Below are 19,072 nucleotides of genomic sequence, written 5' to 3'. Positions count from 1 at the left end.
GTGATAACTATATTACTTTTACAAATTACTTTACAAAAAGAGACGCTGAAAAAGCATTTACAGATTATTTCCCAAAGACAGTTCAATATCAAACCTAAATGAATTACATGATCTTCAAAAGAGAATGTATGACAAACATGAAATTAAATTTCTTTTTTACTGTCGTTGAAATATTAAAATACATAATTGAGTATGATGTAAAAATCAGAGGAATTATTTTATTTGGACAAAATATGAATGGCGACCTGTTACCTGTTGATTTTAAAATAGAGCTAAAGGGATACAATGTCGATGAATTGGAAAATTTATGTCCAAGTCAATTTAGTAATCCATCATTTGAAATTGAAATGAAACATAAAGTATTTATATCCGTTAATCTGTCTCTAAAAATGGTACCTGTTTCAAGTGAATTAGACATGTTTGGAGAACTAATTTTAGATCCAAACGATGGTAATATATGTATTACACATATATATACTGTTTGAATTTTAAAAAGTTACTAACATACATAAGCCTCACACAGAAACAAATGAAAATGGAAGACAGAGGATTTAAGGTCGTTGTCCGATTTGTAAAGCTAAAAAGAGTGAATTCATTAAAAATTTATGTAGGTGAAGGGGGAACAAATTGCTACCTTTTCCAATATTTGTGAAGAAATTATTAATAAGTTACATAAACCAATGAGGAAATGTTTTAAAAGAACATGTGTCATTTCTTTTGGTATAGATGATTGAAAGGAATGTCACAAATAAGTAAAGGATAAGTGTTTATTAAATGTTATTGATGGTTTTACTTTCAGAATTTGCTTAGGCTACATCAGTTGAAGATAAAACAAATAAAAATGTAGTTGTTATTTTGAAAAAATTATAAGGCAAAGATGTGCAAGAAATTTTCAAACAGGCAAATGTAAAAAATTCAATAATAATGAGTACCAAGAACTGATGAAAAATAAAGTATTATCATTATTCAACTTTTACTGAATCAAAAGTATCTGTTGTCAAAACATTTAATAAAATTCTTAAAGAAAAGATGGGGGAGAGATTTAGTCTTCAAGGAAATTACAAGTGGGTTGATTTAGTTAAAAACCTACCTGATGAATAAAATAACACAAAAATGAAGCCAGCAGAAGCTAATGAAAAAATTATAAGTTGACTTCTGCTGCATCTAATGATAAACCAAAATATAAAACAGGAGTTAAAGTTAAAAATACAAAATAGAAATGAATTTTTCAGAAAGATGCATAGCTAATTAGTCAACAGAAATTTTCGAAGTTGAAGATATTCGTTCTAATCCAATCATATATAAATTAAAAGGTATCCAAGTTAATGTTTATGGGCAACAACTACAGAAGACAAAACATCTTGCTAAGAAAGTAAAGAAATATAATATATGTCAAATCATTAGGATTTGACAATTCACACGACAGTTGGGTAAGTAAGCCTCTGAAAACCCGTGGATTCCAATGTGCAGTTGGACCCATTTGCTGGTCTGTATGGCTGAACATTTTCGTCCTTTCTCCTTTCATTCCATTACCCGTCGTTTCTTCGCAGTTACCTTCTTTGTACCTTTGTCATTCCACCTTCTGTGATTGCGCTTTTTAGGGATGACTATTCCTCTCCAACTGAACTGCTTATTTTGCTATTCCTGGAGAACTTCAAGCGTACCTCTTCATTCCTTAGTGTTCTCCTATCCCACTTCTTTGCTCACTGATTCTTTCTGACTAGTCTCTTAAGCTTCAGCCTACTGTTCACCACCGCTAAATTGTAATCAGTGCCTATGTATCTCCTGGATATGCCTTACAATAAAGTATCTGATTCCGGAATCTCTGTTGACCATGATGAACTGTAACTTAAGCCTTCCTGTACCACCCGTCCTTTTCCACATATACCTCCGCCTCTTGTGATTCTCTATCACTAGCTGAAAGTTATTGCAGTCTTTCTTCTCTCTCATTCCTAGTACCAGGCTCAAGTTGTCCCATAAACCTTGCTCCTGCTTCTTCCCCTTGAACTGTATTCCAGTCCCCATGACTATTAGATTTTCATTTCCCTTTATGTACTCAACTACCCATTCAGTGTCCTCATAAACAGTATTTTCTCTTCATCTTCAACTTGAGATGTCGGCATGTGTACCTGAACTATTGTTGTAGGTGTTGAGCAACCCCATCACTGAACTCTTCGCAATAGCACAGTCTCTGCGCTATCTTAATATTCATAAGGAATCCTACTCCCGTTATACCATTTTCTGCTGCTGTTGATATTATCTTATACTCAACTGACCATAAATCCTTGTCTGCTATCAATTTCTCTTCACTGGGCCACAATATATCTAGATGTAGCATTTGCATTTCCCTTTTCAGATTTTTCTAGCTTCTCTACCACACTCAAACTTCTAACATAACGTGCCTCGACTCGTAGAAGATTAGTCTTTCGTTGGCTATTAAATCTTTTTCTCATGGTCACATCCCCTTGGGAGTCCTCTCCCTGAGATCCGAATGGAGGACTATTCTGCAAATCTTTTGCTAATGGAGAGATCATCATGACACTTTTTCAATTACAGGCCACATGTCCTGTTGATTCACATTGCGTGTCTTTAAAAGCAGTGCCTTCCATTGACTTCCGCATCCCCATGCAGTTGATCATTGCTGATCCTTCTTTCCTTAGGAGCAGTTTCCCACCCCGAAAGCAAGAGAGTGCCCTGAGCCTCTGCCCGCTCCTCCACTCTGTTGGAGGAGGCCGTTGGCAGAATGAGGGTGACTTCTCATGCCGGAAGTTCATGGCCGCCAATGCTGATTCAAAATATGAGCGACGGCAGGGTTGGCAGGGTTCAAAGCCAGGACCAAGAAAGTTTTTATTACTAATCAAAGACTCTACTTCCCTCCCATTTTTCATTTCATTTTTTACGCCTAGATCGCGGGTGCAGTTAAAATAGCCCAAAGCACCAAAAATACAACGTTTTAGAATAATATCGAAATAAATACATCCGCCCCTTAAGTTAACAACAGTGCGAACACACACACACACACACACCAAATCTTAACAGTTTATTACATTTGTGACTACGATATGAACAATACATGAAATCATCTATAACTACTGGAAACAAACTATCTGTTCAAAAAATGCTTTTTGGAGTCCGTGTTTTCCGTCTTTTAAAGAACGAAAAGCTGATATATTAGTGGGGGCTGATTTATTGGTTTTAATTATATGTCATTAGAAGGTAGACATAGTAATTCGAATGTTGAATCGTAAGGCAGTTCGTTGAAATCAGACATAGAAGAGGAACTTAACAGCTTACTGCATTGAGAGAATCATGGCTCTACAAATACCTCACTTTATAGACATCAGAGAAATAAAATGTTACCGGTACATTCACCTGTGTATTACGTATTTGTTCAAGTACCAGCACGAGTTGAGGGAAAATGTAAACTTCGTTGACTTTTCGACGGTAGCAGTTTATTTTGAGCGAAACAGTTAACGCTATACTTCCCAATGTTAATGCTGTCTGGTTTGATTTATTGGCGCAGCGTAAACGCGTGGATTGACAACTGGAGCGTGTCATGGATAACTGTCATTCACAAACGGACCGTGTCACCACAATGTTGACTGCACAGCTCTCACTGATTGTCTGATTACTGTTAACCAAGCGAGTGCTGTTAGCTATGAGAAAATATTTTTCCTGTCAGACTTTTACTGATTGCTCTGTGTGAGTAACACAAGTGTTTGGAACACCATTCCACTATGTGTTCTGAAGATGATATAATAAAAAATGGTTCAAATGGCTCTGAGCACTATGGGACTTAACAGCTGAGGTCATCAGTCCCCTAGAACTTAGAACTACTTAAACCTAACTAACCTAAGGATATCACACACATCCATGCCGAGGCAGGATTCGAACCTGCGACCGTGGCGATCGCGCGGTTCCAGACTGAAGCGCCTAGAACCGCTCGGCCACTCCAGCCGGCATGATATAATCATTTCGTTTGGTTGTTACAACGACGTACCGTTGTTTACGGAAGTAATTTAGGAGCACCGATTTGAAGTCATATTACAAGAACGAAAACAATGGATACCACACAGGCTATTGGGTACCTGGTAGATTAACAGGGTGCAAAACTTATAATTAGAAGATGGAAAAGAAAGTGAGGTTGTGGCATCTGCTTTTGGCCTTGCATTGGGCAGTTGTTGCTTAAGTTGGAATATCGGTAATGAGTAACGGTATGGAGACACTGATGGGAAAATTAAAGTTACATCAAAAATAAGTTTTCAGTGTTAGCAAAACTTTCTAACTTAACGAACAAAAAATGTAGGTCTTTTTTTTGTAATTGTTGTGTGCTGCCTAGGCCGTACCAGGTAATCTTGAGATTTAACATTAAAGAGAAATGTAAACATTAGCTAGTCCCTAACATCAAAGCATTTTATAAGAATATATGAATGAAATAAATATGTACTTGTACGGTGTTAGCTAAAATAAAGTTTTATTTCTGCTATTAACGTCAGCTGGTGTTTGTAGTTACAGCTAATAAGACACAAAAATCTCTTCCGTTATACACTGGTGTGCAAAAATTCAGGACGAAAGTAATTTCTCTTGATGTGTCATTGGTAAGTAACATAACTCGATGAAACTTGGACCGTACATGGAAACAACTGCTACATTATAGTACAGAAGGTAACTGTTTGAAATACTCAAAGAGATGAACACAAATGGCAATGATTTTGAAAGATAATTACACAGAAGTCATCGCAAGTCATAATGGTCCCCTGGACATTACAAAACATGGGGCATAATTCATATTAGAGTGTGTGGTTACTATGGACGGAAATCTACGCTCTGCAATGTGCTCCCATGCCGGCCACAAGGTTGGTAAGGAATGTGTCCATTCTCCAACGAGTGCTGATAGCCACTGCCGGATGGTCTTTGGTGCAAGAGGATGCGCTGTAACAGGTATCAGCAGCCTACCCCACAAATGCTCGATGGGACTGAAGTCGGCGGGATGGGCAGACGATTACATTCGACGAATATCATCGCGTTCCAAGAACTCCTCCACCTGCGCTGTTTTACGCGATATCATGTTTTCATCCATAAAAACGAAGTGAGGGCCGAATGCAGCCATGGAAAGACGCACCTGGTGAAAAAGTACAGTGCAACAGTAACACTGACTGGTAAGTTGTCGTGTTCAAAGGTGTGGAGGTCACTGAGCCCACGCCATCACACCAGAGCCGACCAAACGTTCATGCTCGACAATGTTCCTGTATGCATTAGGTGATTCCATCTATCTCCGTATGAGGGTACATCCATCATTACGTGTATTAGAAAGTCTAAGGGCACAATACCGATCGGACCGCCAAGTACTTTGGAAGGCGGACATTAAATGGATGCTGTAGTGTCGGTTTTGGGAGTCTCAGAGATTAGAACATGTGCGTATTCAATAGAAGTCGTGAACTTAGTAAGGTAGCGTGTTACGAGGGGACGTAAAGAAAATCTTGAGTGAAACAAAATGGTACAGGACACTGTGATTGAAATGAAATAAATATCGATCGAAATTAAAACGTGGAACTATCATAAAACGAAACACATTAACTGAATAGTTCAGGGTAAAGTAACCTAGTGAGAACTTGCGAAGGAAGTTGCTTTTGAGTCCAGTCAACAAGGTTCAGCCGTCTCTTCCGTGGTATTCCCGTCTGTCTTGTGCCTCTAGGTCTGCAGTCAAGAATTTGTTCTTAAAACCTACTTTCATGCATTCCGTCTAACTGTTCCCACCGACTGTTTCTGCTTGGATCTGCTTCCTTGTGCATTGAATCGAGTTGTAATTCATTTCTAATCTCTTGGTTTCAGACTCAGAGTATGGTAGGTATTGCCATGACCTGCAGTTTGCAAAATTTGATCTGTCACTTTCGTGGCTTTTCTTTTTTTGTAGCCTATTTCTAATTATTCCACTGATTGCATAAAATTTTAGGACCTTGCCATTTATTTCCTTGTCGAAATTTCGTTGTGTGTCCCAGCAAAGATACTGAAAGGAAAGGTACCTTTCCACTATTACATTATCTATTACATAAGGACGAATTTCCCTGTAATGTCATATTCTTTGTTTTTCAGAATAGGCGTTCATGTTATATTTGTAAACTAGAAACTTAAGGGCGTAACTGGCTCTCTAAAGATTATTTTTCTATTTTCTGATTTGATGTTTCATCACCTGCATGTAGTAGGTTATAAAAAAAACCTCCCTGTTGATCGATATGCCGTAGATGATATTTTGTTTCCAAGCCCTAACTAGGTCATATACCTGTATGTAGATGCTGAAAGGGGACAGAATAGCCAACATTCTTGTGTAGCAACCTGTGTTGTTAATTGTTAAGAAAAGTTATCTTCATCTTCGATTATAATTTTTGTCCCTTTCTGCAGAGCTGTAAGACAGCTAATTGCATTGGGAAGCGTCCTTTTTCAATAATCTTCCCAAATTTGTTTGACAATTTAGACTGTTTTGATAGGAAAACTCCCGTAATACAAAACGTAGCTACATTAAAAAATATATATTAAATTACAGTGAACAATGCTTCGTAGACTTCGTAGATCTTAACGTTCTCTTTTTCATTTGTTTGTAATTTCTTCATACCAACTGAATAATTTCCCATGGCCTTTGACTAAAATCAAGACCACTGAATGACCATTCTGAGTACAGTGACAGGTGAAGGAGTATTACAAAAGTCTAAATTACGAATGAATTGTACTGAAATATAAACATTTCAAATACTCGTATTTTTAAACTGTAGCTAGCGTATTACAGCAGTTTGACTACCAAGGCAGTCTAAATTCTTAAACAAATTGCTTGACATTGTTATAATGAAAGAATTGTAATATCATGTAATAAAATACAAAATATAAAGCCACATAAAGTGTAAAGGCTTTTGAATGTCAATGTATCACGTGTATCGATCAAAGATATAAAATACCGTATCACAGAGTAGCAACACTGTCACAGAAATGAGGCTAACTGAAAAACTCTCCGTCACGTTTTATGCTATAAAAATGAAGGGTCTGGTATCGGATAGTGGTAGACAGTGTGTCACGTAACTATTAAATAACATCTAGCTCTAAATGTTTACCAGTTGCACGAGAAATGGAATTACCTCTTACACTTTATACACATCTTCTTTTCAGCAGTGACAGCAACACCTACATACAAATTCTCCTGTCCAGATGATCAGTTGCGTAACATTCAGAATCAGAAGACGTGATCTAAATAATTCAATTCAGAATAAGTCTTCGGGTAGTCTAATTCGCCCTTTGCTATACACAAGATACATCCAAAGCAAAAATAGAAAAAAATACAATGTCAGTAGGAGACATGTTAATCCTCGAGTCTGCAGAGAGCAGGAAGAAATCACAGAGAAACTTTGTAGAAAAAGTTTGTTCTTATGTAAAACATGACCTGCCATGGCATGCCAGACTGCACATGTACTCGGTATGCGGGCCGGTGCTCGGCCTGTCTCTGTTTTGCTCGGTGCTTCTCAGAAGTACCTGCTACAGCGCAACATTTCATGTAGTGCTGCGATATGGCAGTTTGCGGTCGGCACAACCCCCTTCAGTTCAGCAGTGAGTGTCAAGCTGTCTATCCTTCGGTATTGGTTCTTCGTTTAGGGGACATTCACAGGTCCAGTGGCTGCTTGTATAAAAAGAGGCGTCTAGTAGTCTGTCGTCACAAGCTTTGGAAATGAATGGGAATCTCAGAAGAGAGGATGAGAATTCTCGGTGTCTATTATGCGGTTGTATAATCGCTGTGTACTGTAAATTTGCTATGAAACGACATTAAAATATGATGGAGAAAGAATTAAAAATATAGTTGACAATGAAAGAGCAGAAAATTACGACAATCGCAACATGGGATTTATTGTTTTGTATACCAAAAAGCTCTTTATGCAAAAATTGAAGGCCTGGAGCTAGTGAAGAAATTCATGCTACAAATGTCGTACACATTATTCCACTATCGGTAGCAACAGTTTCCGATGGAATCGAACGAAGAGTATGCTGACTTTATATAGCATGTCTGGAATGATTTTTCGCTTTAACGCCCGGTGTTCTTGGATTTATGAAGCAAAAATGAGTGCAGGAAAGAAAAGTAGAACATCCGCAATGGATTACAGACCTCACATTTTAAATGGATTTGACTGCACACTGCCCACAGTAAGACACTGAAAGATGAAAATCAACTTCTTTCTGACTTGATAGGTATGCATTTAAAAAGAAAGGGACAAATTTTGACAGACACAGTTCAGTTGGCTAAATTCAGAGGAACGAGAGACAGTACAATCAGTCACAGAACAACACAACAACACTATTGAACTGAGTGGAAGGGCCATAAATTATCAATAACAGGTGGAAAATGCATTAAAAATCATTTCTTAAATAGTTCAAGAGCAAAGTCACAGCTGTATGTTGAAAATGTAACTTTCATAACATTCAGCCATATCAATGTATCATCGATTTCTCCTTTTGAAATTAAGAAAGTTATATATTCTCTCAATAATAAAAGCTCATCTTGCTTTGATGGTTTGCCAATAGAGTACTAAAAATTTATTGCTGTGTAATAAGACCAGTCTTACCTGAAATATGTAATGGATTACTAAGTCAAGGCATTTTTTTCGAGAGAGGCTGAAATATGCCATTGTTAAACTCCTCTTTAAGAAAGAGATGTCAACAGTATGGGGACCTGTTTCATTGCTGACATCATTCTCCAAAATTTTTCAGAAGGTGTTGCTTCCCAGAACAGTATCTCTCCTCAGCAATAATAGTATCCCTAGCAAATCACAGTTTGGATTTCAGAAGTGTTGCTCTGCTGAGAATGCTATTTATATACACACTCTCCAGATTTTACAAGCGTTAAATAATAAAATAACACGAGTAGGTATTTTCTGCGACCTCTCTAAGGCATTTGACTGTGTGAATCACAGGTTTCTCCTAAATAAATTAACATTTTATAGGACAGATGGTATAACCATCCTGAAAGGTGTACTTGGTAATTCAAACAATTTAGTCCAGGGACATTACTCTGACTGGAGAGAAATCTTGTATGGGGTTCTCCAAGGTTCAATATTAGGTCCGCTACCGTTCCTCATACATATAAACGATCTTCCATCTAGTATACAGCAAGCAGACATAGTACTTTTTGCAGATAACCCTAGTATTGTAATCAATCCAAGCATGCATAAAGAAACAGAAGAAATGGTGAACAAAGTTCTCAAAAGTATCATTGACTGGTTTTCTGTGAATCGTCTCACTCTCAATTTTAAGCAGACTCAACATATTTGGTTCTGCCCATCTAGAGGTACTACACCAATGATAGGCGCAACACATGGTGATGAAATAATAAGTAGGATGGAAACTTCAAAATTCTTAGGGGTCTGTATTGATAAGAATTTAAAATGGAAAAAATGTATTTTCGAACTTCTAAACCAACTCAGCTCAGTAGTATTTGCTCTTAGAAGCATTGGAAACCTCGGAGACAGACCTATCAGTAAGTTGACATACTTCACACATTTTCATTCAATAATGTCATTTGGGATAATGTTCTGGGGTAACTCATCCTTAAGAAATAAAATCTTCATTGCGCAAGAACGTGCTGAGAGAATAAGATGTGGTGCTCATCCACAATCACCTTCTAGACTTCTGTTTAAGAAGTTGGGCATTATGTCTACCCATTCACAGTATATTTATTCCCTCATAAAGTTTGTCGTAAATAATCCACTACACTTCAAGGGGAACAGTGAGCTACACAATTACAATACCAGAACAAAAAAATACATTCATTACTCCACCTTAAGGTTGCAGGAGTGCAAATGCTGCAGCACAAGTTTCTGATCATTTACGCAGTGGTATAAAAAATCTGACAGACACCAAAGTAAAATTTGATAACACACTAAGAAAGTTTCTCCTTGACAAGTCCTTATATTCTGCAGAACAATTTCTGTTATAATGTGTGAAAGGTGATGCATAGGAATTACTAACTCACATCTGCATATCTCTTTCTTTTTGTAATAAATAAGAAAGAGAGAGAGAGAAATGTTCAGAATGTAACTGTATGTTCCACATCATTACGATCTACCATGCAAAATGTTCCAAGGAACATGTTACTAACTAACCAACTGACTTTAAATAAAACGCGAGATTTGAAGCATTCGTTGTGGCCTTGAAAGAATTACAAGGATAGTTTTCTAATAATTTTGAGAATACTACCAGTCTTTCATCTGTTTTCGAGCTGTTTTCGAAACTGTGTGCCATTTCAGTTGAAAGTGCCCCTGTGCTTGTGCAGATGTAACCGGTTGATATGCATTGTAATTCCCATTTTGAAGACAAATCCTTTTACATTAAAATTGTCCAGGACATCTACATTGGTTTCCTTGGGTAGAGTTACTAGTATGCTAAAATATTTCTATCAACGTATGTGTGAAAGACCTTTTTCCGATTACGAAATTAAATAAGTGAAGATAACGTGGCAATCTAAGTGCAAAAGTCTGTGGAACTGTCCACGTCTGTCCATATGCTGACAGTTTATACAAGATAAAAATTACATTATTTCTTCAGAGTGCAAAGAATAATAAAATGATTTTTTTAATCTATGATGTTGAGAAATTTTAAATACAAAGCCAAGATGTATGGAAACTGCTATTCATGGGTGACACACAACACAACATAAGCCACAAAACACATGCAAAGAGGCTTAAGGCTCATCGAAAGTTTAAGAAATTTACTCATAAGGCACTATGCAGGTGTCTCCCAAATGAGTTAACCATCTTTTAATAGATCCAAGTTTTGAAAAATGACCACTCATTCACGAAAGCATACCAAGCATTTTTAACAGAATAATTTACAGTTGCATTTTTTACCTGCACTACAAAAGGGTTCCTGCTACAATTTGAAGTTATAATTCAGAATCAGTACCTATATGCTCGCAGAAATTTAAAGGATTGTATTTCCTAATATGAAAACCTGCTTCATTACAAATTTAACACAAGGCAAAAAAAAAAAAAAAAACATTTATTGGAGTAAAGACTGTTGCAACTGTCAGTCAGTTTAAAATACTGATACAAAAAAGGGTACTTCGCCATACTTTCGATCCAGAAACTATGTTCCTAAACACAGCAGAATCTCTTATGCATCCTGCATTCCAGAAATGCAAGCAAGCATTTGACAAGACTGTCTATCGTAAGAAAATTCTGGGAGTTCATTTGGTTTATGCTACACACCAAGGAGATCATTGCCTTTTTACACAAGTAAACAAATACATCAATGTACACAGAAACCAGCTCAGTTGCAGAACATGTGTAAAAATATGTCCACCAACCTTCAATCTTTTGCGAGGTGTGTTCGCTTATATGCAGACAGAATTGCGAAAACAAATTCAGGAACTGTATAGCTAACAAAACCAAACATCAACACTCTCGCTTTCAAAATAACTGTAAAATGAGAAAGGTGGCTAGTAAACAGCAGAAAACCTGACCTTTTGAATAAAGACGTCGTATACCTAATCAACAACGTGAGGTTTTGATGTGATTCTGTAGATTTTCCTGGCGTGTTATATGTTTATGCTCTTCACAGGTATGCTGCTGAATATGATCCTCTTCACTACACGATATTTCGGCTATCCATCTGGCCGCCATCTGCAGGTGAGATCGATGAGTACACAATCATGCCGAAACTCCGGCGTTCGCGCCTGAAGATGGCGGCCAGATGGGTCGCCGAAATATCGTGTAGTGAAACGATCATTTCCGGCAGCATATCCATGAAACACATAACAACGTGAGGTTTTGTTATGTCTACAAAAATAATCGTGTATTAGAAAGTATAACAATGTGCCAATGATTAGGCACCATGCAAAATAGTTACGTGCCAGGGAAAGTGGCTATCATAATAAGAACAGGCAACAACAACAAAATAATCTTCTTCTGCATTAAATATGTGTTTATATTCTTTTACTTTTAGCAGTGTAAGCTATAGCTAAAAATACACTCGAAACAAAATTGTCATTGACATGGCCCCACAGGCGTTAGCATCAGACAACGCCCGAAGGCCAATACCTTGAATACGTGGAGGTTGTGGGGAGTACGTGGAGGCAAAATTTCACGAATAAAAAGTTTTCTTACCTTTAAAATTTTAGAACTCGATTAATTTGATTTTAAAATTGTAAGTGAACATTCGTTATCATGAACAGCAACATCCTCAATATAGTTTCTTAATGAAAGTTTTTGAAACATTATTTAACCAACACTCTCTTGAATAATAACAGATCAATGAACAGTTCTCAGAATCAATTTACAACGCTTAAAACTCAAACTCCCTTTTCAAGCAAAGGAAAGAAATACAAATTGCGATATGCAAGGTTAAATAAAAGATTGTAACGCCACATGGCAATACCAAAATTTTGCTAGATATCACCTGTGATCTCTAAGGGCAATAAAATATTGATTATAAAATTTTAATTAAAAAGAAACAACTTAAATGCAATAACATCTGATTACTATCAACTTACACTCAAATCCCGTAGCCTCTACGATGCGCCGTGTCACAAAATATTTTCCTTCCTTTGAAAGACTTTACACCATAAACGTCCCTACATTTGATGCATACGACACCCAACGAATTATGACAAATAATTAAGCATAGATGTTATAATTAACCAGATACGTACATCTTTTCCTTTCAAAATAAATGTAAAAACCACACAATTCCACTCTTAAGCTCAGTGCTTAGAACCGTTAAATAAATAATATACAGTACAAATCTTTTGATTTCGTCGTGGTCATGAGCTGTTGTGCACCGCTCTGTCCTTCAGGATCACATGCGGCACGGGAAAGATTTTCCACGATGGATAAAACGTTAACAGGGCGCAATCAACTCAAACAAATTGCATACTGGGATTATAAGTCGATATTGATGCGGCTCGCAAATCTTAAAACGGGCGAGGGAGTGAATACGCTACTACTGAACACTTCGACTATACCGCACCGCACCAAACAGCAGGACGGTGGGGTAGACAAGAGGTAAATCAACAACCGTTGCAAGGCAACCTTAGCAAAGGCAGTAAGAAAATACTTGTGGCTTCAAGCTCTTGGGAGGGCCACACCAAACCACAGAATGACGTCCCAAGCTAAATTATGAAAATACTATCGGCGATTTCCCTTTGGTCTCTGTTATCCACAACATTCTCGCTGATCTTAATGGTGCGGCTTGTTCACTTGATTTCCTTTGGGTTTCTGGCCATGTGTATCCTGGCTGATGAATTTGCTGGTCGTATGGCTCTGGGGGAGGGGGGTGGGGGGGCGCCTGCTCTCCAATCTCTGTGACACATCTGGGGATGATTTGCGGTTTTACATCAAATCACGTTCAGTAGTGGGCCCACTCTTGGGAAGCTACCCCAATGTCTAGTAAATTTCGCGCAATCAAGGATACTCTCACCACATGGCGTTCTGTCCTCCGCCTCTCATCGAGGGAATCTACCATCTTCTGCTCTCTTCGTGTTGGTCCCACGGTTTTTACTCCTAAATGAGCCACCCCTGCCTTTCTATTGTGGCCCCCCTGCACGCGATCTATATTTTGCTGGACAGCCCCCATCTTTTGACCCTTTACACTAAATATGCATTGTCTCAGGTGTTAATGGACTACTCTCGCATGGTTACGTCTGACCTCGGTTTCCTTCGCGAAAATGGTTTGTCCTCAAAGGTTTAAACCCTTGAATTTTCCTCTAGAATGGGAATCCCTCAGCGGTAGCGTTGGTTATGGAGACCTTGGCCTAACCTCTACACCAATCAGGTTCTCCACGCCTTTTATCTGGTCTTTTGTGCAGTTTTGTTTCCCCTTTTCTTGTGTCTTTTTCCACTGGTGTTGTCCTTTTTGTGTCATGATCACGGTAGGATGTGGGAATTGTGCAGGGGCACCCCAGCTTTCCCCGTTTCCCTCCACGCTCCTCCTTTTATTTCCTCTTCATGCTACCCTGACGTTCCTTTTCCCTCTTCGTCTGCTCGTTTTCCCTTCCCCTTGACTGGACTGTGCCATTTGTGTTGTTCCTCCCTTGATTTCTGACACCTGTGATCATGGGACTGATGATCTCGCTGTTTGATCCCCTCCCCTCCAAATCAAACGACCAGTTCTCTTAAGCTGGCCATTTTGATTAGTTACTTGATACTATAAAATTCTGTGAAAGGTCGTATATCTGTATGTCTGGGTGTGTGCTACGAGCTCCTCCCATAATCGAATAGACTATCCTATCTTGTAATTTTGTGACAGCTGGAATTTCTATGCCAAAATTTTAAAAAATTCATAACTCTTTTTTATGCTGTATGAATGGTTGCACTGTCTCCTAATTTATCACAGTTACTCGTTGGAGCTAATGATTCAAATAAATTAGTTTAGATGAACGCATGGTTGACTCAGAAAATCCACAGCCGAATTTCTTCCCCAATGGACTTAAGTAAGAACTATACCTCCTGTCACTGGTGACGTCAATCGCCCTCAGCACCTTCGAACAAGCAGTATCAGTTCAGTGACCACATATTTGTGACGAAGGATCGCCATTTCCTCCATTCACAGGATTTCGTAACTTGGTGACTAACTTGACTGATGTGGAAAATGCAACCTTGAACAGGCAGTAGAGTATAGTGTAAAACGCAAGCCGTGCTCAAAAACACGTTTTGGCCAAAGTGGAAGGAGTTTTAGAAGATGATGCAAAGATAATTCGGGAATTACCAAAGCAGAAAAATCTACGTACGGTGCTCACTTCAGAAACCTGTGCCACGACAGTTGAAGCATACAAAATGAATTGAAAATGTTTCACGTTGTAGCAAAAATTAAAGTATATGATGCCAAAAGGAGAAATCTCGCTTCGCTACTAAATGAACAGATCGAGTGCAAAATTAGTGGCTGTAGCCTATCTTTCAGAATGCCCTTTAGCCAAAGAAAACAAAAGAAAAATGTTAAGTAAGCCTACAGATTCAGTGCGCTAACACGAGTCACAAGAGGATCGTGATTTAAGTTACTCGCAAGATAATATATTTGATATAAACTTTTTGAAAAACCTCTTCGCATTTTTTGTAAAATCTCTCTCATAAAGTGTCAGCTTCATTATTATTCTATTATGAAGTAGGTTTCCTGCTGGATTTAAACAACGTCAGTAATATTGGATTTTGGCATTTTGTTGGAAACTTGATACCGAATGCTTTCAGTCTGAAACGGGTCTGCAACATATCTGTAAAATGCAAATGAGACTGGATTCTAAGTTACGACATTCACTCAGCAGACGTATGACCAACAGGTTTCTGTCCCAGAGATCTTTCTGTTTTCTGTTATCAGCTTGTTGTGGTAGCAATATTTTGTAGTAATGTCATGAACGGTGCTAATCATGAGTCGCCCATGTGCACTATTCTCTCTAAACAATTTTTTGGAAACTTTTGCGTTCATTATTAGTTTTCCATTACGATACGTATAAAATCTTGAAAGTTCTGCGTGAAATATTGCTTGTGACATTTTTCATATGAAAAGTACGACACAGGCGAAAGCAAAATCGCACCATACTTAATTTAATGCGTTCTTCAATTCATGGCCTCTTTTGCTTTCGAAGTTTCTTAGTTCATCTAAACCAAGAGATTTATTCATAAATAGAAAGCAGGTGAAGCAGGTGACAGAAAACGAGCCTGGGAAAGTCGGACTTTTCTAACGAATATTCGCCTGAAAATGCGCTTAGTTGTACGCTTGCCTTTAGAAGTTGTCGGCAGCCGAAATGAGAGTGCTGACGAGTTTCTTTTTACCTTCTGTGCCTTGCCTTTTATGTTTCTTTTTCTTGATGTCTGGTCTTTTCACTTGCTCACGTTTATTTTATTTCTGATACAGGTTAAAACGATATACTGAACATGGCTTTGATTTCTTTCGAAATTAATGTCCCTCCTTACTGAAATCACCGGCTGATTCCCCTGAACCAAATTTCTGGAAAGGCGCCCACGGAGATAAGGTTGTTTTTTATGGAATACTTCCCTCTACATAAGAAACGCAAAATAGGGGTCGTGAAGAAGGATCACCTAAAGAAGGTCAGCGGATATCAGTTTCCGGCATTTGAAATACATCCACATAGTCTCAAAAGGACATAGAATTTCTTGCAGACGATGAAACCATTATTTCATAACTTTCGCAGATTACCAAATTAACATATGGAAAAACGGGTTTCTTTTGTACGTGTATTGTTCAGTAGACTCAGAGACTTGGAAAGGATTGTGAACTACAGTTTCACGTTGCAATTGAAGTGGTGAAGATACGTAACTGGACAGATAAGCAGAAGAGACATATCTTCTTCACACACATACTCGCCAAGCCAGGGTACGGTGCGTAGCGGAGGGTACTCTGTACCACTACTGGTCGCAGATAGAGCGAGAGAAAATTGATTTTCTATACTCATGCTCTTAAGTTAAGGATAATGCTGATACATAGTGAAACAACACTCTTGCTGTCGGTTTGCAGGTTTACGGAGTACTGCAGGCAGCCTTGCTCGGGACGTTACCGCAGTCACTGGATAGGTTGTGTGCAGATACACAGTCTACAGACGACTGAACAGACATGGTTTTGTTCGTCCGGAGACCTGCAAGGTGCATTCCACTGGCCTCTGATCACAGGAGAGCCCGTAAAGCCTGGTGTCAATAACACAGTACATGGTTGTTGGAACATTGGTCCCAGGTTATGTTCACGGACGAGTCCAGGTATAGTGTGAACCATGATTTTCACCGGGTTTTCATCTGACGTGAACCAGGAACCTGATACCAACCCCTTAATGTCCTTGATAGGGATCTGTATAAAGGTCGTGGTTTGATGGTGTGGGGTGGGATTGTTGCACGTACACCCCTGCATGTCTTTGACAGAGGAACTGTAACAGGTCAGGTGCATCGGGACGTCATTTTGCACCAGTATGTCCGCCTTTTCAGGGGTGCAGTGGATCCCACCTTCCTCCTGATGGATGATAACGCACGGCCCCACCGAGATACCATCTTGGAGGAATATCTTGAAACAGAAGATATCAGGCGAATGGAGTGGCCTGCCTGTTCTCCAGACCTAAACCCCATCGAGCACGTCTGGGATGCTCTCGGTCGACGTATCACTGCACGTCTTCAAACCCTTAGGACAGTTCAGGGGCTCCGACAGGCACTGGTGTAAAAATGGGAGGCTATACCCCAGCAGCTGCTCGACCACCTGATCGAGAGTATGCCAACCTGTTGTGCGGCATGTGTACCTGTGCTTGGTGATCATATCCCATAATGATGTCGGGTTACATGCGCTGGAAACAGCGGCGGTTTGTAGCACATGTGCTTTCTCAACTTATCACCAATACCGTGGACTTACAGACCTGTGTCGTGTGTGTTCGCTATGTGTCTATGTTATTAGCACGAGTTTTGTGTAGTGCCATGTTGTGTGTCACCACATTCTACAATTATCCTTAATTTATGAGCATTAGTGTATACGGCTTCGTATAGGCCCTAATTTCTCGTATCTTATTTTCGTGGTATTTACGGGAAACGTAGGTGGGCGGTAATAGCATCGTTCTGCTGTCATCTTCAAATGCTGCGTCTCTAAATTTCGTCAATAGTGTTCATCGAAATAAACATTGCCTTCCCTCCAAGGATTCCTATCGGAGTTCACGAAGCACCTCCGTAGCACTTGCGTATTAGTCAAACCTACCGGTAACAAATTTAGCAGCCCGCCTCTGAACTGCTTCGATGTCTTCCATTAATCCGACCCGGTGAGGTTCCCAGACACTCGAGAAGCTCTGAACAATAGGTCACACTAGCATCTCATATGCGGTCTCCTATACATATGAGCCTAGTTCTTCTAAAATTCTTCCCATAAACTGAAGTCAACCTTTCACCTTCCGTGCCACAGTCCTCGCATGCTCGAGCCATTTCATATCGCTCTGCAACGCTACGCTCAGATACTTAATGACGTGACTGTGTCAAACACGACGCTACTAATGCTGAATACGAATATGCTTTGTTTTGCCTACTCAACCTCGTTAACTTACATTTTTCTACATTTAGAGCCAGCTGACGTTCATCACACAAACTATAAATTTTATCTAAGTCATCTTGTACCATCCTGCTGTCACTTGTCTTCGACATCTTACCTTATATCACAGCATCATCACCAAACTACAGCAGACTGCTGGTCACCCTGTCCGTTATAGCGTTTGTGTATGTAGAAAATAATAGCGGTCCTATCACGATTCCCTAGTGGAATTCTGACGAAGCCCTTGTCTCTGGTGAACACTCGCCGTCAAGCACAACATGCTGGGTTCCATAACTTAAGTCGTCTTCCGATCACTCAAATATCTGGAACCTCATTCCGTACTCTCGTACCTTCGTTAACATTCAATAGGGCACCGTGTCAAATGATTTTCGGAAATCTAGGAGTATGGAATTTACCTGTTGTTCTTTATCCACAGTTCACAGTATATCATGTGAAAAAAGAGCAGGCTATTGCACAGATGACGTTCATAATAAGAAGATTAAACATACTGCAAGATCTACTATGCGTTGTGTGGTCTCACTTCGCTTTGTGTTTGGTAGGGTCTCTAGAACAACGTGCGGTTAGATAACAAACTGATGCGCTTGTTTCTCCGTTATCAAAGGCATGTGGCACAACTGGGCAGTACGGCGTCGTCGTGCCATCATTGCAGAATCGGCTTCACCCAAGAAACACGCGTACCGTATTTTGACGTTGAAATTACACAATGTTGTTATTGTTATGATCTTTGGTCCGAAGACTGGTTTGATGGATATTTCCACGCTAGTCTGTCTTCTGGAAACCTCTTCATAAAGCTAGTTGAGTCGGGATTAAGGAAAGGAAAACGAAACATCCAACCAAATGAGAAATACGCAATAATATTTTCACCAGAAGAGGCACAAAATGGTTCAAATGGCTCTGAGCACTATGGGACTTAACTTCTGAGATCATCAGTCCCCTAGAACTTCTAACTACTTAAACCTAACTAACCTAAGGACATCACACACATCCATGCCCGAGGCAGGATTCGAACCTGCGACCGCAGCGG

General features: G+C 39.2%; 1 protein-coding gene across 1 annotated transcript in view; it reads right to left on the bottom strand.

Annotated features, from left to right (window-relative positions):
- Positions 1 to 19,072, bottom strand: part of LOC126195666 (uncharacterized) — a 332,282-nt gene that overhangs the window by 71,892 nt on the left and 241,318 nt on the right. The window lies entirely within an intron of this gene.

This window comes from Schistocerca nitens, chromosome 7 (assembly GCF_023898315.1).
Source record: "Schistocerca nitens isolate TAMUIC-IGC-003100 chromosome 7, iqSchNite1.1, whole genome shotgun sequence".
In the NCBI taxonomy this organism is placed as follows: Eukaryota; Metazoa; Arthropoda; class Insecta; order Orthoptera; family Acrididae; genus Schistocerca; species Schistocerca nitens.
This window is presented reverse-complemented; position numbering and strand designations above follow the sequence as displayed.